This window comes from Humulus lupulus, chromosome X (assembly GCF_963169125.1).
Source record: "Humulus lupulus chromosome X, drHumLupu1.1, whole genome shotgun sequence".
NCBI classification, from domain to species: Eukaryota; Viridiplantae; Streptophyta; class Magnoliopsida; order Rosales; family Cannabaceae; genus Humulus; species Humulus lupulus.
This window is the reverse complement of record NC_084802.1, coordinates 178,073,933-178,098,076: the sequence shown is the minus strand read 5'-3', so window position 1 is coordinate 178,098,076 and position 24,144 is coordinate 178,073,933. Positions and strand designations below refer to the sequence as shown.

General features: G+C 36.8%; 1 long non-coding RNA gene across 1 annotated transcript; it reads right to left on the bottom strand.

Annotated features, from left to right (window-relative positions):
• Window positions 1-1,628: 1,628 nt before the first annotated feature.
• On the bottom strand, window positions 1,629-12,785 carry LOC133804989 (uncharacterized). The gene is made up of 3 exons (XR_009878736.1): window positions 12,372-12,785; window positions 12,203-12,270; window positions 1,629-1,813 (listed from the first exon to the last, which is right to left on the bottom strand). It is a non-coding gene; the product is annotated as an uncharacterized LOC133804989 (long non-coding RNA).
• Between the last annotated feature and the right edge of the window lie 11,359 nt (window positions 12,786-24,144).

The window sequence follows — 24,144 nt, the reverse complement described above, 5'->3', positions numbered from 1 at the left end:
GGCCCCACAATCTGGTAATAACCTACGTCCACTTGAGTTGTTATTGATATAATATTTCCAAGGAGTGATCAAAGAACTAGGGTTCAATGAGTTTCACAAACCTCTGAAGAAAAAAGCAATATATCGAATGTGATAGCTCTAATACACTTGTAAAACTCTAATCTGCAATAATTAGAAAGCCAAAAAAGTTCCTTCCCTTGAGCTATCTTTCTCTATTTATAGTCTCAAGGAAGATTACATTAATTTGTTACAGATATTATTTCCTAAATAATCGGATACTTAGGAAATCATGGGAGATAATTTTGGATATGATTATAACTGCATAAGATTTTCTCCAAATATAGCGAGTATATGACCAGGCTGGTTGTATATAAAGATTGAGTGTTGCGCCATAGACATCTCTCTAGTCGATGGTCGAAAAAGACTCCTACCAGATGTCAGCCACGTGTATTAAATGTTTGCCATGTCATCCATGCCTGTTTTTTGGATAACACTATCTTGTCCCTTGTAAACAGGTAGTGTCTATTGTGAACATGTTTCATATGGATCTTCGAGAGAGTATTCTATCTAAGTCTCACTTTGGGAGGAAGTGAGCACTCGCTTTTCTTTGATGGGATTTCAGGAGAATCAGTATTTCATGGAAACCAGATTCGTAGAGAAGAGTACAACAAGATTGCGACAATAGTTTAAGAGGGAGTCTTACATTGTTTACGCCAATGCTTTTGTACACATTATTTCTTTAATAATTTGTTTATTCTCTCGGCATAGCCCCGTGGATTTAGGTTATCTGAAAGGATTTTTTAACCACGTAAAAATTCTTGTGTGTTGAATTTTTACCTATTTTTCTCTTTCTGTTTATACAATTGCATAAGTAGTGTTAACAAAACTGAAATCTGTCAAAATAACTTAATTAGTATTCCGCATTTAATTAAGTTGTTTATTTAAAATCACTTGGTAATATTAAAATACGGAATTTCAATTTGTATCAGAGAAAGTCACTAATCTTTTAGTGAGATCTTTTGGTATTCCGTTCATTTGTTTGTTATGTCTTTCTTTTCAGAAGGTGGCTTAATAACACGTCCCCCTTTACTGAATAATTCTAACTATCCTTATTGGAAGGTTAGAATAAGAGCCTTAATTATATCTCAAGAAGAAAAGGCATGGAGATCAATCTTAACCGGTTGGACACCTCCATCTAAATTAAATGATGTAACTAAGGTAAAATATGAACTTAACTGGACTAATGCTGAAGATAAATGGTCTGGTTATAACAACAAAGCCTTGCATGCTATCTTTAATGGAGTTGGTGAAGGATACATAAAATTAATCCCCTCTAGTGAATCTACAAAAGAAGCTTGGGAAATCCTTCAAACACAATTTGAAGGAACTGCTGATGTCAAGCGTTCTAGGCTTGTTATGTTAACTACATGATTTGAAAATCTTAGAATGATAGAAATTGTGTAACGCCCTACTTCCTTAGAGCCGTTACTAAGTGAGTTTAAAACATGCAATTAACTCACTAATCAAGGTTTTAGGTTAAAAGTGTAGCTAAACTGTAATAAAAGTCATATAATTTTAAAATGTAATCATTCATTGAAATTATAAAGCGTTATACATTTGGGATCCCAAAATTACTGTTTAGAAATATTTACAGCTCAAAAATATGATTAAAGTCGACTAAAAGACAAAATCCAGATTGAGACACATCATCTCCAAAAATTCCCATGGTCGTGGCAACCAGGCAGGCCAAACATGTCCACGTCGCTCCCCGCTCTCTGTACTCATGGTTTGTCGACCTTCCCCTTGCCCTTACCTGCACCATAGAGCACCCATGAGTCGAATCCCAGCAAGAAAACTCAACACAAACAATCAACATATGCATAACTATCAATTAGCATACAACCAGGCAGCCAACAAGCTAAGCACATAGCGGCCATGCCGTCCCAAGCGCTTTACTAGACCTTGGGTTCGTGGTCTACACTATGAGGATGTCTCAAGCATCTGTTCTAGAGGGTCGCGACTCACCAAGAATAGAGCCGCGGACCGACCCCTTCGAACCAAGAAAATCCCCTATTTTAACAACAAAAACCCAGCCAATTAAACCCAAAATCAATCCCACAACTCAATTTAATCATAACAGTAGTTCTAGAATTGTCCCAATGGAAAAACCTAACCTATATCTAATCCCAAAACTCATCTAAATAATCAAGAGTGATCCACCATTCAGCTTACATGCATAAACGTACAACTCTAACAAAACTCTGCATAAACTCAGATAATTTAATACTAGGCCTCTTACCTGAAGGATGAATTCAATCCACACTTGCTCTTCAACTTCACAAGCTTACTCCTTCCACAATCCAAGCCTTAGATTTATGAATTCCTAGCTTAATTCCCCTAGAACTTTCTTCAGTCTTCAAGCTCCCAAAGAGAGAAAAACCAAGTGATAGGTAGATAGGGTCAGTTTGGGAAAATTCTAAGTGTTTCTCTTCTTTGTCTTACTTAGCCTAAGTCACTTAAGTTACCTCCAAGGCTCGGGGTACCAAAAACGTCCCCGAGGGAAAAATGGTAATTTTCCCCGATATTCCCTCCTAAATGTTCTAACTTCAAATATATCACCAAATATTTATTTTCATAACCCGATAACCCAGTAAAATGTCTCATACCCGAAATATCCCTTGACTTGCCCCGAGTTGGGTATTGGGTCCCGTTGTGACTTCCTAGCTAAACCGCTCCCTAGGATTGTCTCAGATCGTGCATCACAAATATATTACCACTCACACGTGGTAAAGATCACAATACTCACAAATATTGCATTTATGGCCCACATCGGGCTAAAATTACAAACATGCCCCTAATAACCAAATCGGACCCACATGCATATTTAATTCACCTAAACATGCATTTCTAATCACATACTCATCAAATTCACATATTAACATAATAAATCACTTATTGCCCTCCAGGCATGCTAATCAAGGCCCTAAGCCTTATTAGCAAATTTGGGACGCTACAAACTGAGTCTCTCATTGATTTCTATGAAAGATTATCTGACATTGCTAATGAACATTTTGCCTTGGGTGAAAAATTGGAAAATAATGTGTTAGTTCAAAAAATTGTTGGAGTGCTTCTTGACATGTTTCAAACTAAGCTCACAGCAATCGAGGAGGCAAAAGATCTTGACACAATGAAAGAAGATGAGTTATTGGGTTCATTGCGAACATTTGAACTCAATCAGCAAATTCGCCAAAAGGAAAAACCAAGTGCTCCCAAAGAAAAATAAGTTGCTCTCAAATCATCAAAGATGAAAGATTCAGATGAAAATGATGATGAAGATGAGATGGCTTTGTTGACCAAAATTTTTCAAAAATACATGAAAAAGATTGGTAACAAAAAATCCACATTCAAATCTTCCAAAGGTAATCATTTCTCTAAACCTTTTGACAATAACAATAAAAGAGGTGTGCAATGCAGGGAATGTGAAGAATTTGGTCATATTCAATCTGAATGTGCCAATACACTGAAGAAAAATAAAAAGGTAATGGTAGCTACTTGGAGTGATCAAGACTCTGAAAGTAGTGATGAAGAAGATAACTCAAACCTTGCCTTAACCTTTGTTATTTCTGGATTAACTATAAATTCGTAGGTTAATAAAAGGCTTGTTTGTCTGAACAACACAGTTCAGGAAGAAAACTCTAAATGTGAATCCAGTGAGTCTAATCTGGATGAGGACTCTTTGAAAGAATCGTGCAAAGATATGTATGATCAATGGTTAAAGGTTTGTTCTGATAATCACTTAATGGCAAGCAATAACAAATCCTTACAGAAAAAGAATGATGAACTTGAAAACATTGTGAAGAATCTTGAGGATAAAGTTATTGCCAAAGATTGTGAAATTAAGAGAGAAATTAATCACATGGTTAAAGGTATTAAAATGCTTAATCCAAATTCTAGGATATTGGATTATGTTATTTGTGTAGGACAAAAAGCTGGTAATTTTTCTCGATTAGGATCTAATGGTTTTAAATCAAAAGGCAACACCATTTTTGTGAAATCTGGCATTCTTTCTGGCTCAATCACTAACGTCTGTTCAGGTACATCTCAGACAGGTTATGCTACAAAAGTACAATATGTTTCCACATCTGTTAAACAGACCAAGTTTCTCAAAAGAAATCAAATAGGCTATTTCATTCCAATTTGTCATTTTTGTGGAGTGGAAGGGCACATCCGGCCCAGATGTTTTACTATGATGATTTTTTCAAAAATAATTATTTCAATCATTATAGTAAAACAAAAGAGGTTGTGAAAAAACCATCAAAAAGTGCTTGGATATTAAAAATAAGAACAAATTGTCTTGCTTCTTTTACTTGTCATAAATCTCGTGCCTCTAATTCTTGGTATTTTGATAGTGGATGTTCTAGACATATGACAGGTGATGCAAATATACTGACAAATTTCAAATCTTTGAAATGTGGTGTTGTGACTTTTGGTGATGGTATGTCAGGTAATATTGTTGGAAAAGGTACCCTAAGTCTTGATGGATTACTAAAATTGAGAAATGTTTTGCTTTTTGAAGGACTTGAGGCTAATTTAATTAGCATAAGTCAAATTTATGATCAAGGCTTCAAAGTAAATTTTTCTCGTGATGATTGCAATGTTGTTGATCAAAATGGTATGAGTGTATTGAAATGATATAGATCTATTGATAATTGTTATACACTTTCACCAACTCTCACATGTCATTCGACAATAGGTAATACCACTGACTTATGGCATGAAAAATGGGTCATATAAATTTTAAAAGTTTGAAAAAGATTGCAAGTGCAGGGTTAGTTCGTGGGTTACCCAAATTGGGTAAAGAATCTGGAAGTAAATGTGAACCATGTGAGTTGGGGAAACAATTAAAAAACTCCCACACAAGTGTTACAGGAATTAATACTTCAAAAGTTCTAGAGCTTTTGCATATGGATCTCATGGGTCCTATTCAAGTTGAAAGTATTAATGGAAAAAGGCACATCTTTGTGTGTGTTGGTGATTTTTCTCGTTTTACTTGGGTCGACATTTTAAGGGAAAAATCAGACACTTTTGATGCCTTTAAAAATCTTTGCATAAAATTAAGAGTTGAAAAGGATTGCAATATAGGTAAGATTGTGAGAATCATAAGTGACCATGGTAAGGAATTTGTGAATACTATTTATGATGATTTTTTTAAATCTCTAGGTATTTCTCAAGAGTTCTCAGCTTCCAAAACTCTTGAACAAAATGGGGTTGTTGAAAGAAAAAATAAAACCTTGCAGGAAATGGCCAGAGTCATGCTGAACAGTAAGAAACTGTCCAAAAGATTATGGGCAGAGGCAATATTCACTGCTTGCTACACAATCAATCTAGTGTTTCTTTGCCCAGGTACCTCCAAAACTCCTTATGAAATTTGGAAAGGTAAAAAGCCCAATGTAAGTTATTTTCATGTTTCTGGGTGTATATGCTATATTCTTAGAGATCGTGAGAATATCATAAAATTTGATTCAAAAAGTGATGTAGGAGTATTTCTTGGATATTCTATGAATAGTAGAGCTTATCGTGTTTATAACATGAGAAATCAAACTGTTATGGAATCATCCAACGTTGTTGTTGATGATTTAAAAGACTTTTCTGAATATTCCAATCAAGAAGAAATTGATAGGTTCATTGATGAAACCTCTCAGACGGAATCTCCTGATGTGGCAATAGGTGATGTTGTGCTTTCATATACAGAAAAAGTTGCAACAGAAGCTGAATCTGTTCCAACATTGTCTGAACGACAAATAAAGGAAGGCCCAGAAATCATCACAGATTCAATATAGAGAGAACCTTCTGCCAGAATTAAAAAGAATAACCTTTCAGATCTCATTCTTGGTGACATTGAAGAAAGTATGGTCACAAGAAAAAGGTATGTGAATTGGTTCAATTTGTTTGCTTTACATCTAGCTTTGAACCAAAAAATGTGAAAGAAGCTTTGATTGATAAATCATGGATAAACACAATGCAAGAGGAATTAGAAAAATTCACAAGAAATGAGGTATGGACTCTTGTTCCTAGACCAAATCATACCAATGTTATTGGTACCAAATGGATCTTCAAAAATAAAACTGATGAATTTGGTACGATAATAAGAAATAAGGCTAGGCTAGTTGCCCATGGGTATACTCAAATTGAAGGAGTTGACTTCGATGAAACTTTTTTCCCTGTCACAAGACTTGAGTTAATAAGATTGCTATTGGTTGTTGCTTGTATTGTTGGTTTCAAATTATTCCAAATGGATGTCAAATCTGCCTTTTTAAATGGAATTTTGAATGAAAAAGCATTTGTTGAACAACCAAAAGGATTTGAAGATCCACATTATCCTGAGGCTCTTTACGGTTTAAAACAGGCTCCTAGAGCTTGGTATGAAAGATTGACTCAATTTCTTATTTTTAATGGTTACAGAAGAGGCGGAGTCAATAAAACTCTTTTCATCAAAAATGTTGATTGTGATATAGTTATTGCTCAAATCTATGTTGATGATAGAGTTTTTGGCTCTACCTCTAACACCTTAGTGCAGGAGTTAGTCAAGAAAATGACAGATGTGTTCGAAATGAGCATGGTAGGTGAGTTAAACTATTTTCTAGGACTGCATGTGAAACATTCAGAAGATGGAACCTTCATCTCCCAAAGTATGTATGCAAAAAATCTAATCAATAAATTTTGGATGGAGTCTGCTAAACATGCAAAACACCAATGGGAACCACGGTCAATCTGACCAAGGATAAAAATGGTGTAATAATAGATCCAACATTGTATAAAAGCATGATTGGATGTATCCTGTACCTCACGACTAGTCGTCCTGACATTAGCTACAATGTGGGGGTATGTGCTCGGTATCAAGGGAATCCCATGTGACAGCTGTAACGCGGATCATTCGCTATGTGAATGTTACTCAGGAGTATGGAATTTGGTACTCAAAGGAAACAAACTCTAACCTTATTTGTTTTAGAGATGCTGATTGGGGAAACAATGCAGACGACAGAAAAAGTACAAGTGGTGGATGTTTCTATCTGGGAAACAATCTGGTTTCTTTGCATAGCAAGAAACAAAATTCAGTCTTCTTGTCAACTGCTGAGGCTGAGTACATAGCTGCAGGAAGCTGTTGTACTCAATTATTATGGATGAAACAAATGATGACAGATTATGGGTTTGATCTTAACACCTTGACAATTTTTTTTGATAATACTAGTGTAATTAATATCTCAAAAAGTCCTATTCAACACTCTCGCACTAAACACATTGACATTCATCATCACTTCATCAGGGAACTTGTTAAAAATAAAAGTTTGGTCTTAGAATATATTGAGACAAACAAACAAATTGCAGATATTTTTACAAAAGCGCTTGATACAGTCAAGTTTGATTCCCTAAGGAATTTTTTGGGGGTGTGTCCTAATTAATGTTTGTTTGTGTTGTGCCATATCCCTGTGCTAGAAAAAGTTGCATGATTTCTTCTTGTCCTTGTCCACCGAAAAATTCTCAATCATTATGTCAAAATGTATTTTTACTTCAGCTTAGAGTTTATAGTTAATATATATCATGCACATTTTAAAAAAAAAAATTAAAATAAATAGTCCCTCCAATTAATATTCTTCCAAATCAATATGTGTTTGTAGTGTATGAGCATTTGATCCTTGAAAAGTATTTTTAGGCTCCATTTTAGAATAGAGCTACCTACACTGTTGTGTAAATTGCTATCTTTGAGTAAGTTGGAACTATGTAACAAAAATTATGTAGAAGATACTCTACCACTGATAAAGGCTGCCTTCAGTGTATTGTGAAAGTGTCTAATTTGGGTACTCTTTGAGAAAAAGGCTAAAAATTGCCACATAAGGCAATGTCCCTAAAAAAGGCTAAAATTTCCATACAGGGTAATGATCTCTGCTTTCACAATCACACACAAATGCTTAAGATATACTGTTGGAAAATTTTTTAAGACTCATACACACTCATTAATTTGGATAAAATATTTTTTGTGACAGGAGTAATTATTTTGTGATATTTTTTGTAAAATAAAAGCATGAATTATATTAAATATATCTCCTAACCTTATAGTAAAATTATGTTATGAATTAATGATTGTTTCTCTCTCCACAGACAAGGGCACGAAGACTTTGGGCACAAATCAAAATGGGGTATTTTAGGTACATTTGGTTATATATATATATATAAAATAATTAAATAAATATTAATAAAAATATATATATAAAGGAGAAACAAATCTGTGTGTATCAAAAAGGGCATATTGTATCAATTTTGTTTTGTCTTTATCACATATATTTTTTTAAGATAAAAAGTTTCCTATTATGGCTTGTTTCTCAATTTTGTTGTGTGTATTAATGTTGGCAGTTATTTTTTTTTTTTTGGATATTATCGTGCACTTTCAAAAGTGTATATTCCTTTTAATTCTCAAAAAAGTTATAAAGATCAAATCCCTATCTCTCTCATTCTTTATATTTGGACAACCTAGGCCACATTCTCACAACTGTCACCATCCTTCTTCCTGTTTTTCTTTTTCGTTTTCTCTTTTCCTTGTGGCAGTTTTCTCTCTTTGTCGTGCAACCATGGTGAAAACTAGAGGAAGTGGCTCTCGGTCTCTCAAGGATTTGAAGGCTGGCTCATTGACTGCGTCTCCATCTCTCACCAAGAAAAATGTTTGAAAGAGTACATTGTCTCAACCCAGTCTCATTGACGCAACCACCACCACGAGCAAAGCCATGGTCATTCCAGACCTCGAAGCCCCCAAATCTCCATTTGGACCTCCCTCAACGGCAGCTCCGCTCGCCACTATTCCTGGGTCTTCCAAAAAGGCCCGAGCATCCCTCTCTGATGATGTCTCTCATCATGAAGGTGCTTCGTCCAAAACCCATTCTGACTCCACCGAATCTCTTGATGTTCTTGCACCCAAGAAGGAAAACAAAGGGTGGTTCCAGGTTTCCTCTTCTCAAAAATCCCTTAGGTCCAAAGGTTCTAATCCTTCAGATTCCACATCAAAGGCATCTTCTCCCATGGGTTCCACTCCTCTCTCCAAGTTTCAGACGAAGGTGAAGAAGATTCCCCCACCTTGTTCCTCATCTGAATTTGACGCATCTAAAGCTTTTGTATCCTCTCATGATGATCCCCTTGAAGATGATGCCTCAATTGATGATGATGTTTCATCCGAAGCTGACTCTGACCCATCAGAGGACCCTTCTATTTCTCCAAAAGGCAAGAAAGCTGTGAAAATTCCTGAGATCCACACAAAATCACCAGTGGTTCCTAAAGCCACAACAGGTTCATCTTTTAAAGCTCACTCTTTGAATTTTTGTTTCAATGACAATGAGAAAAATATGAAGCATTATGTGCATAGAGATGTTATTTGTGATAAAAAAATTTCTTTCTCTGCCCATAGAGTGTTTGGGGTCATTAAGAATGCCCATAGAGTGTTTGGGGTCATTAAGAATATTGAGGATAAAGGGTGGTTGGGATCTTTAACTGGCTTTGATGGTTTGGGACCTTAATGATGTTTGTTTGATAGCAAGTCTTTTATTTTTGGTCAAGTTTATGTTCGGGGCCATTGGTATTTGTTTAGTGCTGCTGAAATTGCCAAGGTTCTCAATGTGCCTTCTGTTGTTATCAAAGATGTTGTGGATTTCAAGAAAGATAAGGTTTTATCTTACTTGGTGGGACAGAATATGGTTTCGGAACAACACTCGGTTCTCAAAGTGACCGATCTTATTCATTACTATGTCGTGCTTCACAAATTTTCCATGAACAACTGGATTCCCACCACTCATACCTCCACTATTACCTTTGACACGACCTTCTTTCTGTTCAAATTCAGGACTGGTCTCCAAGTTGATCTTGCTACTCTCATTTTTTATCAGATCACTGCCTTAGGAAAAGCCAAAAAGAAAGGCCAATATGAGGTGTTTCCTCATTTGATCTACAAGTTGCTTGATTCTCAAAAGCCTCTCCGGTTGGAATATGAAATCGTTACACCTCCCACTGCTGGTGTAGATTACAAACTCAAGAAGAAATCCTCATCTGCCAAAATGACTAAAGGGATTGCTCTCAAGGCTGATGATGCTGATTCTGTCTTCACTGAACTCGCTAGTGTCAAGAACACTCTGGAATCTGTTCAGACAGAAGTTCACAGTCTCAAGAATTGTCTCTCAACCATAGAGCAACTTCAGCACACAATGATGTCTCAATTTGCTGTGGGTCCTTCCAAATGAGGCCATTTGTTTCTGCCTTTGTTTTGATTACCTCTTTTTCAGTTTAATTAAATTGTAAAAGAATGCTTTAAGTGTCTTTTCGTTTGGCGTCTTTTGTTGGTGTTGTGTTTACTCCTTTGGCTTATTGGACATCAAGGGGGAGTAAAGGTTTATTTATTTATTTTGTTGGGTTTTTTCTTTCTCAAAGTTATCCTTGTTTGTGATATTGGTTACAATTGAGATGTCTTTCGCAAGGGGAGTAATTACATTACTATTGTGCTCTAACCTAGTTTGTCTTTACAAGGTCTTTCAAAATAAAGTCTTAAAATATTTTTGTCTATCAAGTTGCCAAAGGGGGAGATTGCAAAATCCTTTATTGGCTAACTTTAACTTAGACAAAATATTTTAAAAGTATTGAGGAAAATCAATAGCATATCCTAATTGATTCATGGTTTAATTATCAATTAATTCAGCTGATTTTTAGTGTGAATACATTTTTTTACCTTATCTATCACAAATAAACATTATTTGGTAAAAATATGTATTTCAATTATCTTGAGATTATTTTCTGGAATTATGTTCATTCTGGAATAAAGAAGGTGTTGAAAATGAACATGGTCAAAAGAAATGTCCATGTTCGTTCTGCCAAATAAAACTGATGGCGTTGCTAACTCATCAGTTTCCTTTTCTGTCGACACAGAATTCATGTGGCTAGCTGATTTCCTAAATCAAAGGAATTTGCAAATTGATTACAAAGATCTCAAAAAGTGATAGCCTTGGACGATTTATTTTCCTATAAATACCTTGTCAAGGCCTTTAGAAATTTTACCTCTTCCTTTTTGAATATTTGTAAACATTATATTAGTTTGAAGAGTGTTTTATTTGTAAAGATTAAGTTTGTTCACCTTAGTCTTTGTGAGAGTCTTTGTGAGAGTGCTGAGTGTACTTGTGGATATCTATCTAGTCCATTTGTAAACAGGTAGTGTCTATTGTGAACGTGTTTCATAAGGATCTTCGGGAGAGGATTCTATCTAAGTCTCACTTTTGGAGGAAGTGATCAAACGCTTTTCTTTGATGGGATTTCAAGAGAATCAGCGTTTCATGAAAACCAGATTCGTAGAGAAGAGTACAACAAGAATGCGACAATAGTTTAAGAGGGAGTCTTACATTGTTGAAGTCAAGGCTTTTGTACACATTATTTCTTTACTAATTGGTTTATTCTCTAGGCGTGGCCTCATGGATGCAGGTTATCTAAAAGGATTTCTGAACCACGTAAAAATTCTTGTGTGTTGAATTTTTATCTGTTTTTATGTTTCTGTTTATACAGTTGCATAAGTAGTGTTAACAAAATTGAAATCTGAGAAAACAACTTAATGAGTATTTTGCATTTAATTAAGTTGTTTATTTTAAATCCCTTGGTAATATTAAAATACAGAATTTCAAAATTAATGAAAAATAGTTTATATTCTGCAATGTTTTGCGCTGCTATTTTTGGGTCGTTTAAAAATATTCAGTTTTAAGCAAAGAGATAATTTTCTAAAAAACATTGGTGAGACAATCAGCCAAAAGAAACAATATGACCTATCAAGCATGTATAGGCCATAAAACAAAGAATACTGAACATGTTTGGGCATTTCTCTGTTCTAAAAGTATCTACACACCCTAAAAAATATATTTGGCAAAATGAAAATGCATAAATTATAAATGTTTTGGAGAGTTAGACCCATTGGAAGTCAAAGCTCATATTTGTCAGAAAACAAAATTAACCCTATGCCTAAGGAACTTTGGATTCCTTGTCTAAAACGTGTTCTACCCTTCCCATGCATGCATCATTACCTTATAGCATTCATAAATACCCTTTAAAACAGCCAAAACCTTAGAAAACTTACATGAAATCAGATTGCAAAACCTAGTACAAAGATCTAACCGAAAATCACAACATTTACCTTTTGATGCTCAATCTTCGGAGATGGTATGTTTTTCTAATTTTGGACTCCCTCGCACCTTTTTATCTCTTAAAAAATACTCACAACATTTCAGATAATGGATAAAATCTTAGATTCTAGAAAGAAAAAAAACCAGCCGCTAATATTTCAAAGCTCTAAGAACACTTACCTAGATCCCGTTCTTCAAAACCCTTGCATGCACAAGCTTCCTTTCCTCTAAGCTTGTAAGAGCTTCTCAAATCTTAAACATTGCATGCATGTTCAGTAAGGAGAGTAGAAAACTCAAAAAAGTGAGACGAAGAGAGGTCGTAGGTTTCGGCGTAGAGAAAGAGAAAAGAGAAAGGTAAAGATAACCACACTCGCCTTAGAAACTTGTAGAACCCCTTGTTCTTTGCAGGTTCAATGAAGTTTTGCTTAGAGATAAGAGAGAAAGAGGGAGCTGCTGAGTTTAGAGAGAGAGTAGGGATAGAAACTGAATGAGAAAATGAAAATGAGAGTCAAGAGAGAGAGAGAGGGAGAGATAGGAGTTTGGTTGGTAGAGTGAAGAGAGAAGTGAGAGTGAAACGATGATAGTTGTCTTGAATTTTTGTCAACCTCTCAGACGCATGTGACACTCTCTTCTTACAACTCAACAAACACTCAAGCTCTCTTAATAGTCCTAGGGATAGCTAGTCACGTAGCCATCATTTGACCCCAATTTTTCATTTAATTAATCTACACGTTATAAAACTAAGAGCACTCATGAAAACCACTTGGACAAAGAGTGGTAATTCCTCCACTTATACTCTCCCACCAATAACCTCTATCAATTGATTAACATACATGTTTGTGACATGATATTTAAATTAAATGTAACATAATACAATTAAGATCCTTAATTAATTTTGTAACACTCGTAAAATTTTAGAAAATGCCACTATATGCATATTAAATGTAAAAATTGACTGATATTTTAATTTTTAAACATAAATCATTTTTCGAAGAATTTTACCAATTTATTGTTTTCTTAAATTAATAATAAGGTTCCTCTGCCCAAAATAATTGTTTTCCATAATTAATTATTAACAATAATTTATTTTTCTAAGATTTTCCCCGATTATGGTATTTGGTTCGGTTCCAAACAGAGTTTTCAAAATTTCGGCTATGATAAATTCTAAAATTCGTAACGAATCCAAACAATTAATAATAATTATAATACAATATTTAGGATAAAATATGCTTCATTAATAACTATTGAAATAATTCCAAAAGTCGGGTATATTAAACTATCAATCAAAAGACGAACGGTGAGAACAGCCAACATCCTCTATGTAAAAATCATATGTTCATTGAGCAATCTCTTACTCACACAACCCTTTCTCCTTTTGATCCTCCAATTTCTCCGGTGGTTAGAGAGGAGACTCCTTTCAATTTTCCACCTCTTTTTGTGTTTGACGCATTAAATAAAACCATTCCGTTCAAGCTTGAAATGCTTCCTAAGATTGCTCATCATAGGGTCAATTTGAGAGCCTTTTCTGAGTTACTGAGCCTATTGCTCGATCATGCTATCGAGCAGAGATATAATAAAATTCCTAGTGTAAGTTTAACTAACTTATTGTCTGCATTATCTTGTAGTTAACTTCAAAGTTTTTCATACATTTTTATATTGTTTTCCTAGGCTTCACTTTAGCTCGCTTTTTGTCTCGAAGGATAGATCCTAGACCTTGCCTTTGTCGACCAGGCTCCTCCAACGACAACTTCAGCGTCTCTTGCTCCTCATCCATGATTTCTTTCTCCAGCATTTGTTTGTAATTAATTTCTTTTCCTTTTTTTACCTGAGCATTACTCCTTGTGGTGACAAGAAAATTTGTAGACCTTGGTTCCTTTTTTCCTTTTCGATTGATTGTCACCATTTTTATTCGAACCACTGTTACTTCTCTTTCCACCATTCTGGCCATTTTTTTCCCTCCACTATTGTTTGAGTTCTTCACTCCATTTGCTTTCTTGTTTCCATTCCTTGCTCATGCTGTTAATGTTTCTGCTTGATTAGCTCCCATGGTTGTTCATTATTATAGCTTCTTTGAGTTTAATGAACTTCTCTACTCGATCCAAGAATTCCTGAGTGGAATGCATTGTCTTCTTATGGATACAGTTCGACAGTGGCTACGCACCTTGATTCCTGCAATTATTTTTCCTTTATCACTAGTAGTTTTTTATCGAGTAGATTCCCTCATGAATCTCTTAATATAATCCATAAAAGATTCCTCATCTTATTGCTTTATATCAACCGAGAGGTTGGGTGATATAGGATGTACTCGAGCATAATAGAATTAGGATTAGATATCCCTAAAAAACATTTCCAATGAAGAGATTGATCTGCACTTGAGCTTAAAGTACCATTCCTATTCTTAGTAAGCTAAGGTTGTAGGGAAAATTCTACAACAAGCATCTTCAGACACTTTCGGGATTTTCATCTGTATTTTGAAGTTATTAACATGTGTAACTAGATCTTCCTTTCCAATATAGGTGGGTGGTATTAGCTTCATGAACTTACTCGGTACCTTCGCATTAGCTATCCGGTAGAAAAATGGGACTCCTTTCTTTCTATCGATATCGATGGCTATGGTTTCATTGCCAACCATCTATTGAAAAACCTGGTCTAGATCATCAATTTGAGCTTGGGCGACTTGTGGTACTATAGGCCCATTATAAAGTTGGATTGTTGATCGAGTAGGGTATTGTGCTCCATTATCAGGCTAGTTAAGTATGTGTTCCACTCTTACTTGGTAGTGTTTGAATCATTTCCTTTACCATGCCTTGCTCTTCATTGGTCGAGCAGATCTCTTAGAGACCAAACCCTTATTTTTGTTGTTGAGTCCTCCAGCTTTTTAATCAACAAACACATTTGTGTTTCTTGGTCGCTTCTAGTGTTTTGGCTATCTGGTCGATTGTTCTCTTGGATGAGGGTTTGGTCTCTGAGGTCCATGTTGTTGGAATTTTAAATATTATGAATCTCTTCATCACGACCATGGACATCTCTGTATTTAGTTCGCAGGTATCTATCCTGACAACTCTGGGTGTAGAAAATATCTCCTACACAATCTCCTAATTCATCCCGATGTAATGACAAAGGAGATGGTCATCATCCTCGGCGCCTCTGGTTATTGGATTTCTTATTGGTTGATTGTGTCTAGGTTTGCCTTGGTCATTTCGTCAACCAGATGATTCTCTAATGAATGATCTCATGTGATCGAGTTGTCTTCCGTGACCTTGTATTGGGAATTCAAACTCTCGATTGGGTAGGACCTCGTACTCATTGACTAGTGGTCTTGGATCATGTTGTCATTGATGTTTGTCGACAAGTCTTTGCCCATTACCTTGTATAAGCTAACTATTGTCTTTGGTTGATGGTGGCAACTAAGTTGTCTTGGAGGAATGACATCATTTCCTCTCTTTTGATTATTACTCTGTCGTGACCTTTGAGGCACTTGCTGACCCATATTTTGCTGAGGATTTTGTACGGAACTTGTTGTATCAAAGGTGCTGACGACAGAGAATTTTCTTGTGCTATAGCTAGGGCTGCTTCAAGGGCCACAATAGCCTCTTGTTGTCGCCTATCAATCTTGCACTGTCGGGCCTCCGATTCTTCGCATTGTCTTTCAATTTTAGCTTGCTGTTAGGCTACTGTTTTAGCCATAGTAACTTGAGTGGCATGCTAAGTAGCCAACTCATCATACATAACTCCCATGGATTCACACATTTGTTCTACTTCTTGCTGGGTCTCTTCCCCCAAATCTATCCTCAGCTCATCTGGTGGAATAAGATCTTGTGCAGGTATAGGAGGTGGGGGAGGATGAACACCATGCTCCTAAGATTGGCTTGTATTCTGGAATGCTAATAATTTAAAATTGACTAAAAAAGATGAAAGTTTTTTGTAAACTTTCTTAGAATTTTATGGTGGTACTCGTAATCATCCTATGGATAAAGCAAATACTTGTGATGAATGACAAATTTGATCATGTTATTAAGGAAAAACAACTAATAAAATTTGATAATGAGTTGTTATCCCAATTAATACAATGAAAAAAAGAGAAGGACTATTATGAAAGGTAAAATGATATAGAAAGTTCTTTAGTGATGATCCTATTAATCCCTTGATATCAAACTTTGACATTTTGGATTGGTGGAAAGAAAATAGAAACTAGTACAAGGTATTGGCACTAATTTCTCGTGATGTGTTTATTATCCCTGTATCAATGGTAGCCCTCTGAATCAGCATTCAATATTAGAGGTTGCATCTTGGATCCATTAATTAGGAGCTCTTTAAGCCCTACAATGGTGGAAGCTTTGGTTTATACACAAATTTAGGTTTAAATTACTCATGATCCAAGACAAATTAATAATTGAATGGATGACATGCAATATACATTTCTAATATATTTTTTTTGTCTTAATCTTGTTATAGTGTATAATGTAATATCTTTTATTTTTTTTAGAGATTTTTCTTGTTGACATTTGTATTGTAGAGCCTTTTCTAAGACGTGGGGTAACTGATGGTGTTGAATTAGTTGGATTAATTTACTACTTTGTAAGTCACCAAATTATGTATAACATCAATTATAACGTTTTTCATCTATTTGTCATTTTTGTGATTGATATTACTCATTAAATATATTTTTGTAGGTTGCTAATGTTCATAGTTGATGTTATTTTAAATTCAACTGATTGGGTATAAATTACATTATACAATTTTAGACATTAGCTTTTGATTAATTGTATGTTAAGTTTGTGTTGGACTTTTGTTTGTACTTAATATATAGGTTTGGACCTCATATATTTATGTTTTTGTATTTGAGGTTTGATTATTAAATGTTAGTTTCAACATCATGTGTTTGATATGTTAAATACATATGATTACAATGTGGATAATTAGATGATTATATATTATTTGAGATTGAAAACTTGTTAGCATGTAAAAGAAAATCTAATTTAAGAACCATTAATTTAATGAATAGGTTGATCAACCCAACCCATTCTAACCCTAGGTTGACATGCCTAATTTAATTGGGTTTCTATTAGATTGGGTTGAGCTATAAAATTAGTAGGCCAACTATGTTGGGTTGGACTCAACTAGGTGCAATCTAGGATTCGGTAGTTGTAGGGGAGCAGATAGCATTGCTCAACCCTACCTTTAATCAATATGGCTTGAATGAAGGTGAGGAAATCATGTTTCCTATTGTTGCAGCCATTTAGACAATAAGGCATCTGATCACTGACTCAGACAAGAATCTACTCCGAGAGATTAGTATACTCAGAGGAGGTCGATGAGGCCCTAGATGAAGAGTTGGTTAGGAATGAGTTAGAGGGTGGGATCGCGTTGCATGCATATCCCTTTGTTTTACTGCATATTCTCCTCTTGTCTTATTTATACTGACTATTCTTTGTTCCTTGCAGGCAATAAAAACAAGGGAGAAAGAGCTTTTCGAGAAGCTCACAAAGCTTGATCCGAGGATAAGGCACTAATGAAAAAGGTCTAGAAGCATGAGGCCAAAGAGAGAAAGCTCAAGGAAAATCTTCTACAAGCTACGTAAGGCTCCAGAGGCCAGGGTGAAAAGGCTCAAGAGGGATGTTGATACCATCGCCTTCAACACCTTCTTTTCCATGTGAAGGGCCAATCCGGCTACTGACTTCAATTTTCTTGACCATGAGGAGGCAAAGACGTTGACAAGAAGGCCAAGGCTGCTACTATAGACACATTTGGCAATAGGCCAGGCCACGAAGATGCCATTAAGATGATTAAGGAGGCTGCTTAGGCCAAGGGCTAGAATCATTAACAGTTTTTCATCTGTCAGGGATAGCTGCAAGTTCCCTACACCACTGCCTTGATCTTTTTCTTTCCTATTGTTTTATTATTATTTTGTATCTATTCCCTCAGGCTATACTTTCATTGGAGATAATATAATTTATAACTCCCGCTACTAAGCATTTGTTTGTAAATAACTTAGTAATCAATTTTTCTTCTTAATCGCTATAAAGATATTAAGTATGTTGTACTCTTAGACGAGAGTTTTACTTCATGTTTTCTAGAACTAAATGATTACACTTTTTAGTATTCGCTCGCTTATAAGACCAGTCTTGTCAACAATTTAATGACTAATCTCCTCAAATTATCACCATATTTAAAAGATTAGTTTAGTCGCTCAACACACAAGGTAGTCAAATTTTATAATTCTTTTATTAAACATGAGAAACACATATAGTTAATGTAAGAATATAAGTCAAGATTGTCTATTCCCAGCTATTGATCTTGGACACTACTAGTCGCATTAGGTTGTAAGGAATTAGAAATTTTTTGATAAGCGCACAAAATTTGTGGCAGCTCCTTTGACCACTGACTTCTATCCTACTTGAGCCTCTTCTTGAAATAACTCTTCAAAGTCTTATTTGACCACTTTGACCTAATTAGCTTGTTGATGGGTGACGAAGGAGAAATGTTTGGTGATTCTGTTCTTCTTACAAAACTCAATGAAGAAGTAATGACCCATGCACTGGCCGTGCCTTGCAAGGCTCCTAGTGGCGAGTGGCCTAGCTATACTTTTCTCCTTGCGGTATGGATCTAGACTAGTGACGCGATGGTGCAACGGCCTCTCGAGAAGATGGTGGCCCACGGGCCTCGCGGGGGCGCGTGCGCATGAGCGCCTTGCTGGGGGTGCGCGCTTGACGGCCTTGCTAGGGGCGCGCACGCATGAGGGCCTCGCTGGGGGCGTGTCCCTGATGGCCTCGCTGGGGGCGTGTGCCTGATGGCCTTGCTAGGAGGCTTGTGTACCTGATGGCCTCGCTGGGGGCGTGTGCCTGATGGCCTCGCTAGGAGGCGTGCGTGCCTGATGGCCTCGCTGGGGGCGTGTGCCTGATGGCCTCGCTAGGAGGCGTGCGCCTGATGGCCTTATTGGGGGTGTGTGCCTGATGGCCTCGCTAGGAGGCATGCGTGCCTGATGGCCTCACTGGGGGCGTGTGCCTGATGGCCCGAGGACCCAATGAGAGTGTAGGCGTATGGGGGTCTAAGTGCGTTCTTGGGGTCTTTTATAAGCGTGGAATACTGAGCATCCATAGGTGTATGTCCCGGGTGTCTTTGGCAGCATTCACGCGTATGAGTGCATCTTGACCCATGAGCATGTCAGCCTTGCGTGGGCACGTCGGACCTCACTATGTGAGGGCCTTGTGCACCTATCCTCTTGCAGTATTCATTGTGGCCCCTTAGCTTAGCAGGGCCAAACCTTGTGGCTCATAATGTGTTGTTTCTTATGAGATGATCTCCTGTATTCAACAAGGCCTACAGGCTCGAGCCCAATAGCATGAATAAGAGACCCTTATCCCTATGTTCCAACCAGGGACTAAAGAGTTTCTTTTTGGTAGATTTTTGGCATCCACAATAACCTTCTAGATTGTTTTGTTATCTCATACTAGCTCAACTTGATGACTTGATTCAGTAAGTTATCAGACGTCTTTAGCTTCTTGAGGATTTGCCGAAGAAGTAGGATGGTCATAACACGTATATGATGGGCCTGGAAATATAGTTGGAGCTTTTTAGACACTAGGAAAAGGAAATATGGAAGCCTTTCCCTCAATGGACACCTAGACTCTACCCCAAGAAATCTCTTACTTACATAACAGACACGGTGTTGGGTTCTTCCTTCTTCTCTCACCAACACGTTGCTTTTTGGTTTTTGATCATGTGATGACAGTTCAACGAAAGCATAGGATAATATTTTTATGTGATAATAACAATTATTAAAGCATAAAAATGAATTACTATAGAAACCATAACTAGAATGAGATCTTTCTCGTGCGACATGAATCTAAATAAAATAGAAAATTACAAATACCTTTTCTAGATGTAGAACATGTGTAGATCAAATATTGTCTCAACCTCCTGGCCAACCATCTTCCATGCTATGGCTCGCACAAAGAGAAAGAGGCAAGTGTATGTTTACGCTATTTGGTAGTATACACAAGAACACAATTTTGAATCGCAACAGATGAGAGAATGTTCTATATTTTTCTCTCTTGGAAAAATAATGTGTAGCATCATTTTCCCTCATCGATGTTATGTTCTATTTATAGAACAACCAAAGAGAAGACCTAACCCTAATCTCATTGGGATTATGCATGGAATACAGTGTAACACCCTGGATAACCAAGACTGTTACACTGTGAATTTTAAAATAGGGAAAGACTTGCTAAACAAGTCGTTTGAACAATAATGTGATCCTAAAGTCAACTATCAAGTTAGGGTAAAAAGATTTTGGTCATAAACAATTAATTTTTATTAAATCTGATGTTTGATACATTGGATCCCAAAAACAGGGTATAAGTAGTAATTTACAATTTCAAAAAGTTAATAAAACCAAAAGCCACTCTAATGGCAAAATACAAGTTTTAGGGCTCTGTCCCTGTACTTTCCCTCGGCCATGGCGGACGGGTAGCTGACTATATACACTTCACCACCAGAGCTCTCCAACTCATGATTGGTCCAGCTTCCCTTTGCCTTTACCCACACCATGTAGCACCCGTGAGCCAAGGCCCGGCAAGAAAACCATAAACAGCAAAAACAAATAGCAACAGTAGTATTCAATCAATCTTAACACAACTAGTTCATCTATATAACAAAATACAAGCTTTAAACTAATCAATGGTATACATATAATCTCAAGTTCATATCTTAACCAGTTTCACAATTATTTAGGGTTGACACACTTAGGTCGAGCCCCCTGTTTATTTAGCTAACCCCGGCTAGCATAGGCCGAGCTGCGTCCCATACGCTTATCATCAGTCCTGGCTCTCTTAGGTCTTTCATTCTCATATACAAAACAATCATACACTCACACAATACACATACTCAAATATTGGGAACGTCAGCCCCATTCACAACCACACAAGGGTGCAGTTTTCTTACCTCGAATCTCAAGCAAAGAATAAAGAACGGTCCCGAACACAATCCTCAGTCCTGAGCCTTAGCGATAAACCTAATCACAGTGCGAATGGGAAACCATCAATTCAGAAACCACATAAATGTTTAGGAAACAATAACCAACCTCCGGGACCTCGAATTATACTAAATTGGGTGGTAGAAATCTTCCCAAACGCTTAGGTTCGAACCCCCGTGCCTTCCCAAGCCAAAAAAAATAGCCTACGCAAAAGTTCCCTAGGCGGGCCGTGACCTGGCCTTGAGGGTCGCAGCGTGCCCCAAGTCAGAGGCTTGGCCCAATGCTTTTGGGGGGAGGCGGGCCGTGACTTGGCCCCTAGGGCTACGGCATGCCCTAAAGACAGAGAGCCCTCCTAGGGCATTCTGGGCACGCAGGTCGTGACGCCTATGAGCTGGGTTGCGGCACGCCCCCGCATACCTAGAATTTCCTAGATTTTCTCAGCAACCTACCCAGCCATATCCTCAAAATCCTTTTAGCCACACTCCCAATCCTTAACAAACTCAGACTCATGCCCAGAAAGCTTATCCCTATAACCTAAGCTTCATGTTCAATCCATAAACAATTTCTTACTCTCTCTAACAACCAGTAATGAGACCCTACAATCAGTTTCCTGCAAGCTCTAAGTCTCAATATCATCAGCAAAATAATGTAATCAAAGATTAAATTTTACCTTAATTGCTAGTCTAAAATTCCTCAGGAACCTTTGTCAACCCTTCACTTTGTTTTTTCCCAGCTTGAACCAGCCCAAAACTTAGCTTAGTCTTGACTTTCCCTTCAGTTTTTCTTTCTTAGCTTTAAGATACAAAGAGAGGGAGAGAGAGAGAGAGAGAGAGGATGAATGTGAGTGAGAGGGAAAGGGAGAGTTTGAGAGGTTTCTAGTGTATCTTGGTACACTTCCATATCTTTTCTATGTATAATCATAACCCAAAAAGACCTTTTTGCCCCTTAAACTTATTTAGCCTTGAAATGGTTTCTATGGGTAAAATAGTCCTTTCCCCAATTCTCGCTAATTCCTCGAGTGTTCCTAGCATTTACCAATTAATGTCTTCATGTCCAATTAATTAAAAATACTTATTCATTACTCGGTAAATCCCAAAACATTCTCCCGATTCCCAAAATACCCCCAAGCTCTCCCCTGAGCTGGGTATTTAAACCCTACTGTGACTATTTCGCTAATCTGCTCACTAGGACCGTCTCGAGCCATATAGTAAAAATATATCCACATAATAATGTGGTCTCAACCATCTATCACATATAATCACATTTATGCCCTCAATGACCAAAATTACAAATATGCCCTTATAAGCTGTAAATGGCCCACATGCATATAATGTACTTACATAATTATATTAATCATGCACGGCACATAGTCACGCATTTAACCAATTAAACACACATATAAACCAATTATGCCCTCTAGACACATTAATCAAGGCACTAAACCCTATTAGTAATTTTGGGTCGTTACATACAGTCTACTTGGACTATGATTGGCACCAATTGTAGGGCTTTGAGACATGTAATATTTTATCTTTATAAAATGCTATTTGTTGGGAGATTATCATATTATTAATTTTTTAATAAATTGAGTATTCATTGCAATAGGGCTAACCATAATAGAGTTACCAACAACATTTGGAAAGCCAGGCCACCAAACATGTTCATTGTCCAAAGAAAGAGCTAAGGCAACTAAAGCATGGGCCACCCCATTAGCCTCTCTAGGACAAAAGTTGAAGCTAACATAAAAAACTCATTACATATTACAATGATATCATTGACTACCACACTACCCAAAGAAGCATCTGGAGTCCTATTTTTGAGGAGGTTAATCGCTACCAAGCAATCTGATTAAACCATAACCCTTGTATACCCTAATCTCTTAACCATCTTCACTCCAAACAATAAGGATTTTAGTTCTGTAATTTTTTATTCAAAGGTTTCTTCCATGGGACAAGCAGTGGAAGCAAGGACAACGCCACAATTATCCCTAATCCATGCCAAAACCAACATACACATTGCTTCTTCCAATTTCTACATATGTATTTAGTTTAACAAAGTTACTTGGCAGTGTACACTACACATGTTGTTGACGTTGGGAAGGGCATGTTCGAGTAGGCCCTTGGTTTGCCTCATGATATTTGGCAAGGTAGTCGAATTACCTACATAAACCAAATCACTCGATGTGTCCACATATTCATGGAGGTGCTTGTTGTGGTGATACCAAATGCGCCATGAAACCAGAAGCAAAAGCTCAATATCATCTTGAGGGAGTGTGTCCATGGAATTAAGAAGGAACTCCAACCATTTTGTTGCTAGTGACAAATTCTTTTGGGGAACAAGATAATCATCATCCCGTAAATGCTTCAGCGAAGGACAATCCCATAAAGAATAAAATGTAGACTTATCAACAAAAGCACAAAACAAGCAAGTTTTATCAATCTGTATACCATGGGTTAAGAGATTCCATCGACAAGGAATCCAATCCCAATAAGCTTTTTGGGCGAAGCGCTTGATCTTTCTAGGTAGCTTGAGATTCCATAAATATTACAACCATTTTAGTCGCCCAGAAGAGGAGGAAGACTGACCAAAACCAGCTTTTCTTTTAGCAAGCCAGTAATCACTTTTTATAGTATACCAGCCTGACCTATTGTGATGCCACACCAATCTATTTGACTAGCAATGATTGGATACAGCGATGAATAGAATAGAATTTTCCTCTTCATGGGAGAAAGATTGATAAACTATAGAATTATTCCAATTCCCATTTTCCAACTTCAGGTAATGCACAAAAGAATGGAGAGGCAAGACTTTAGGCGAGGACGCAAGTAGACCATCCCCTCGTGGAATCCATTTATCAAAATAGAAATAAATTGAATCCTCATTCCCCACTTTCCAATGTGCACCCTCAAGCATCAATGCTCTCCTCGATAATTAACTACACCATAGGAAAAAGTATCTAGAATTAACTCTGGCCTGAAG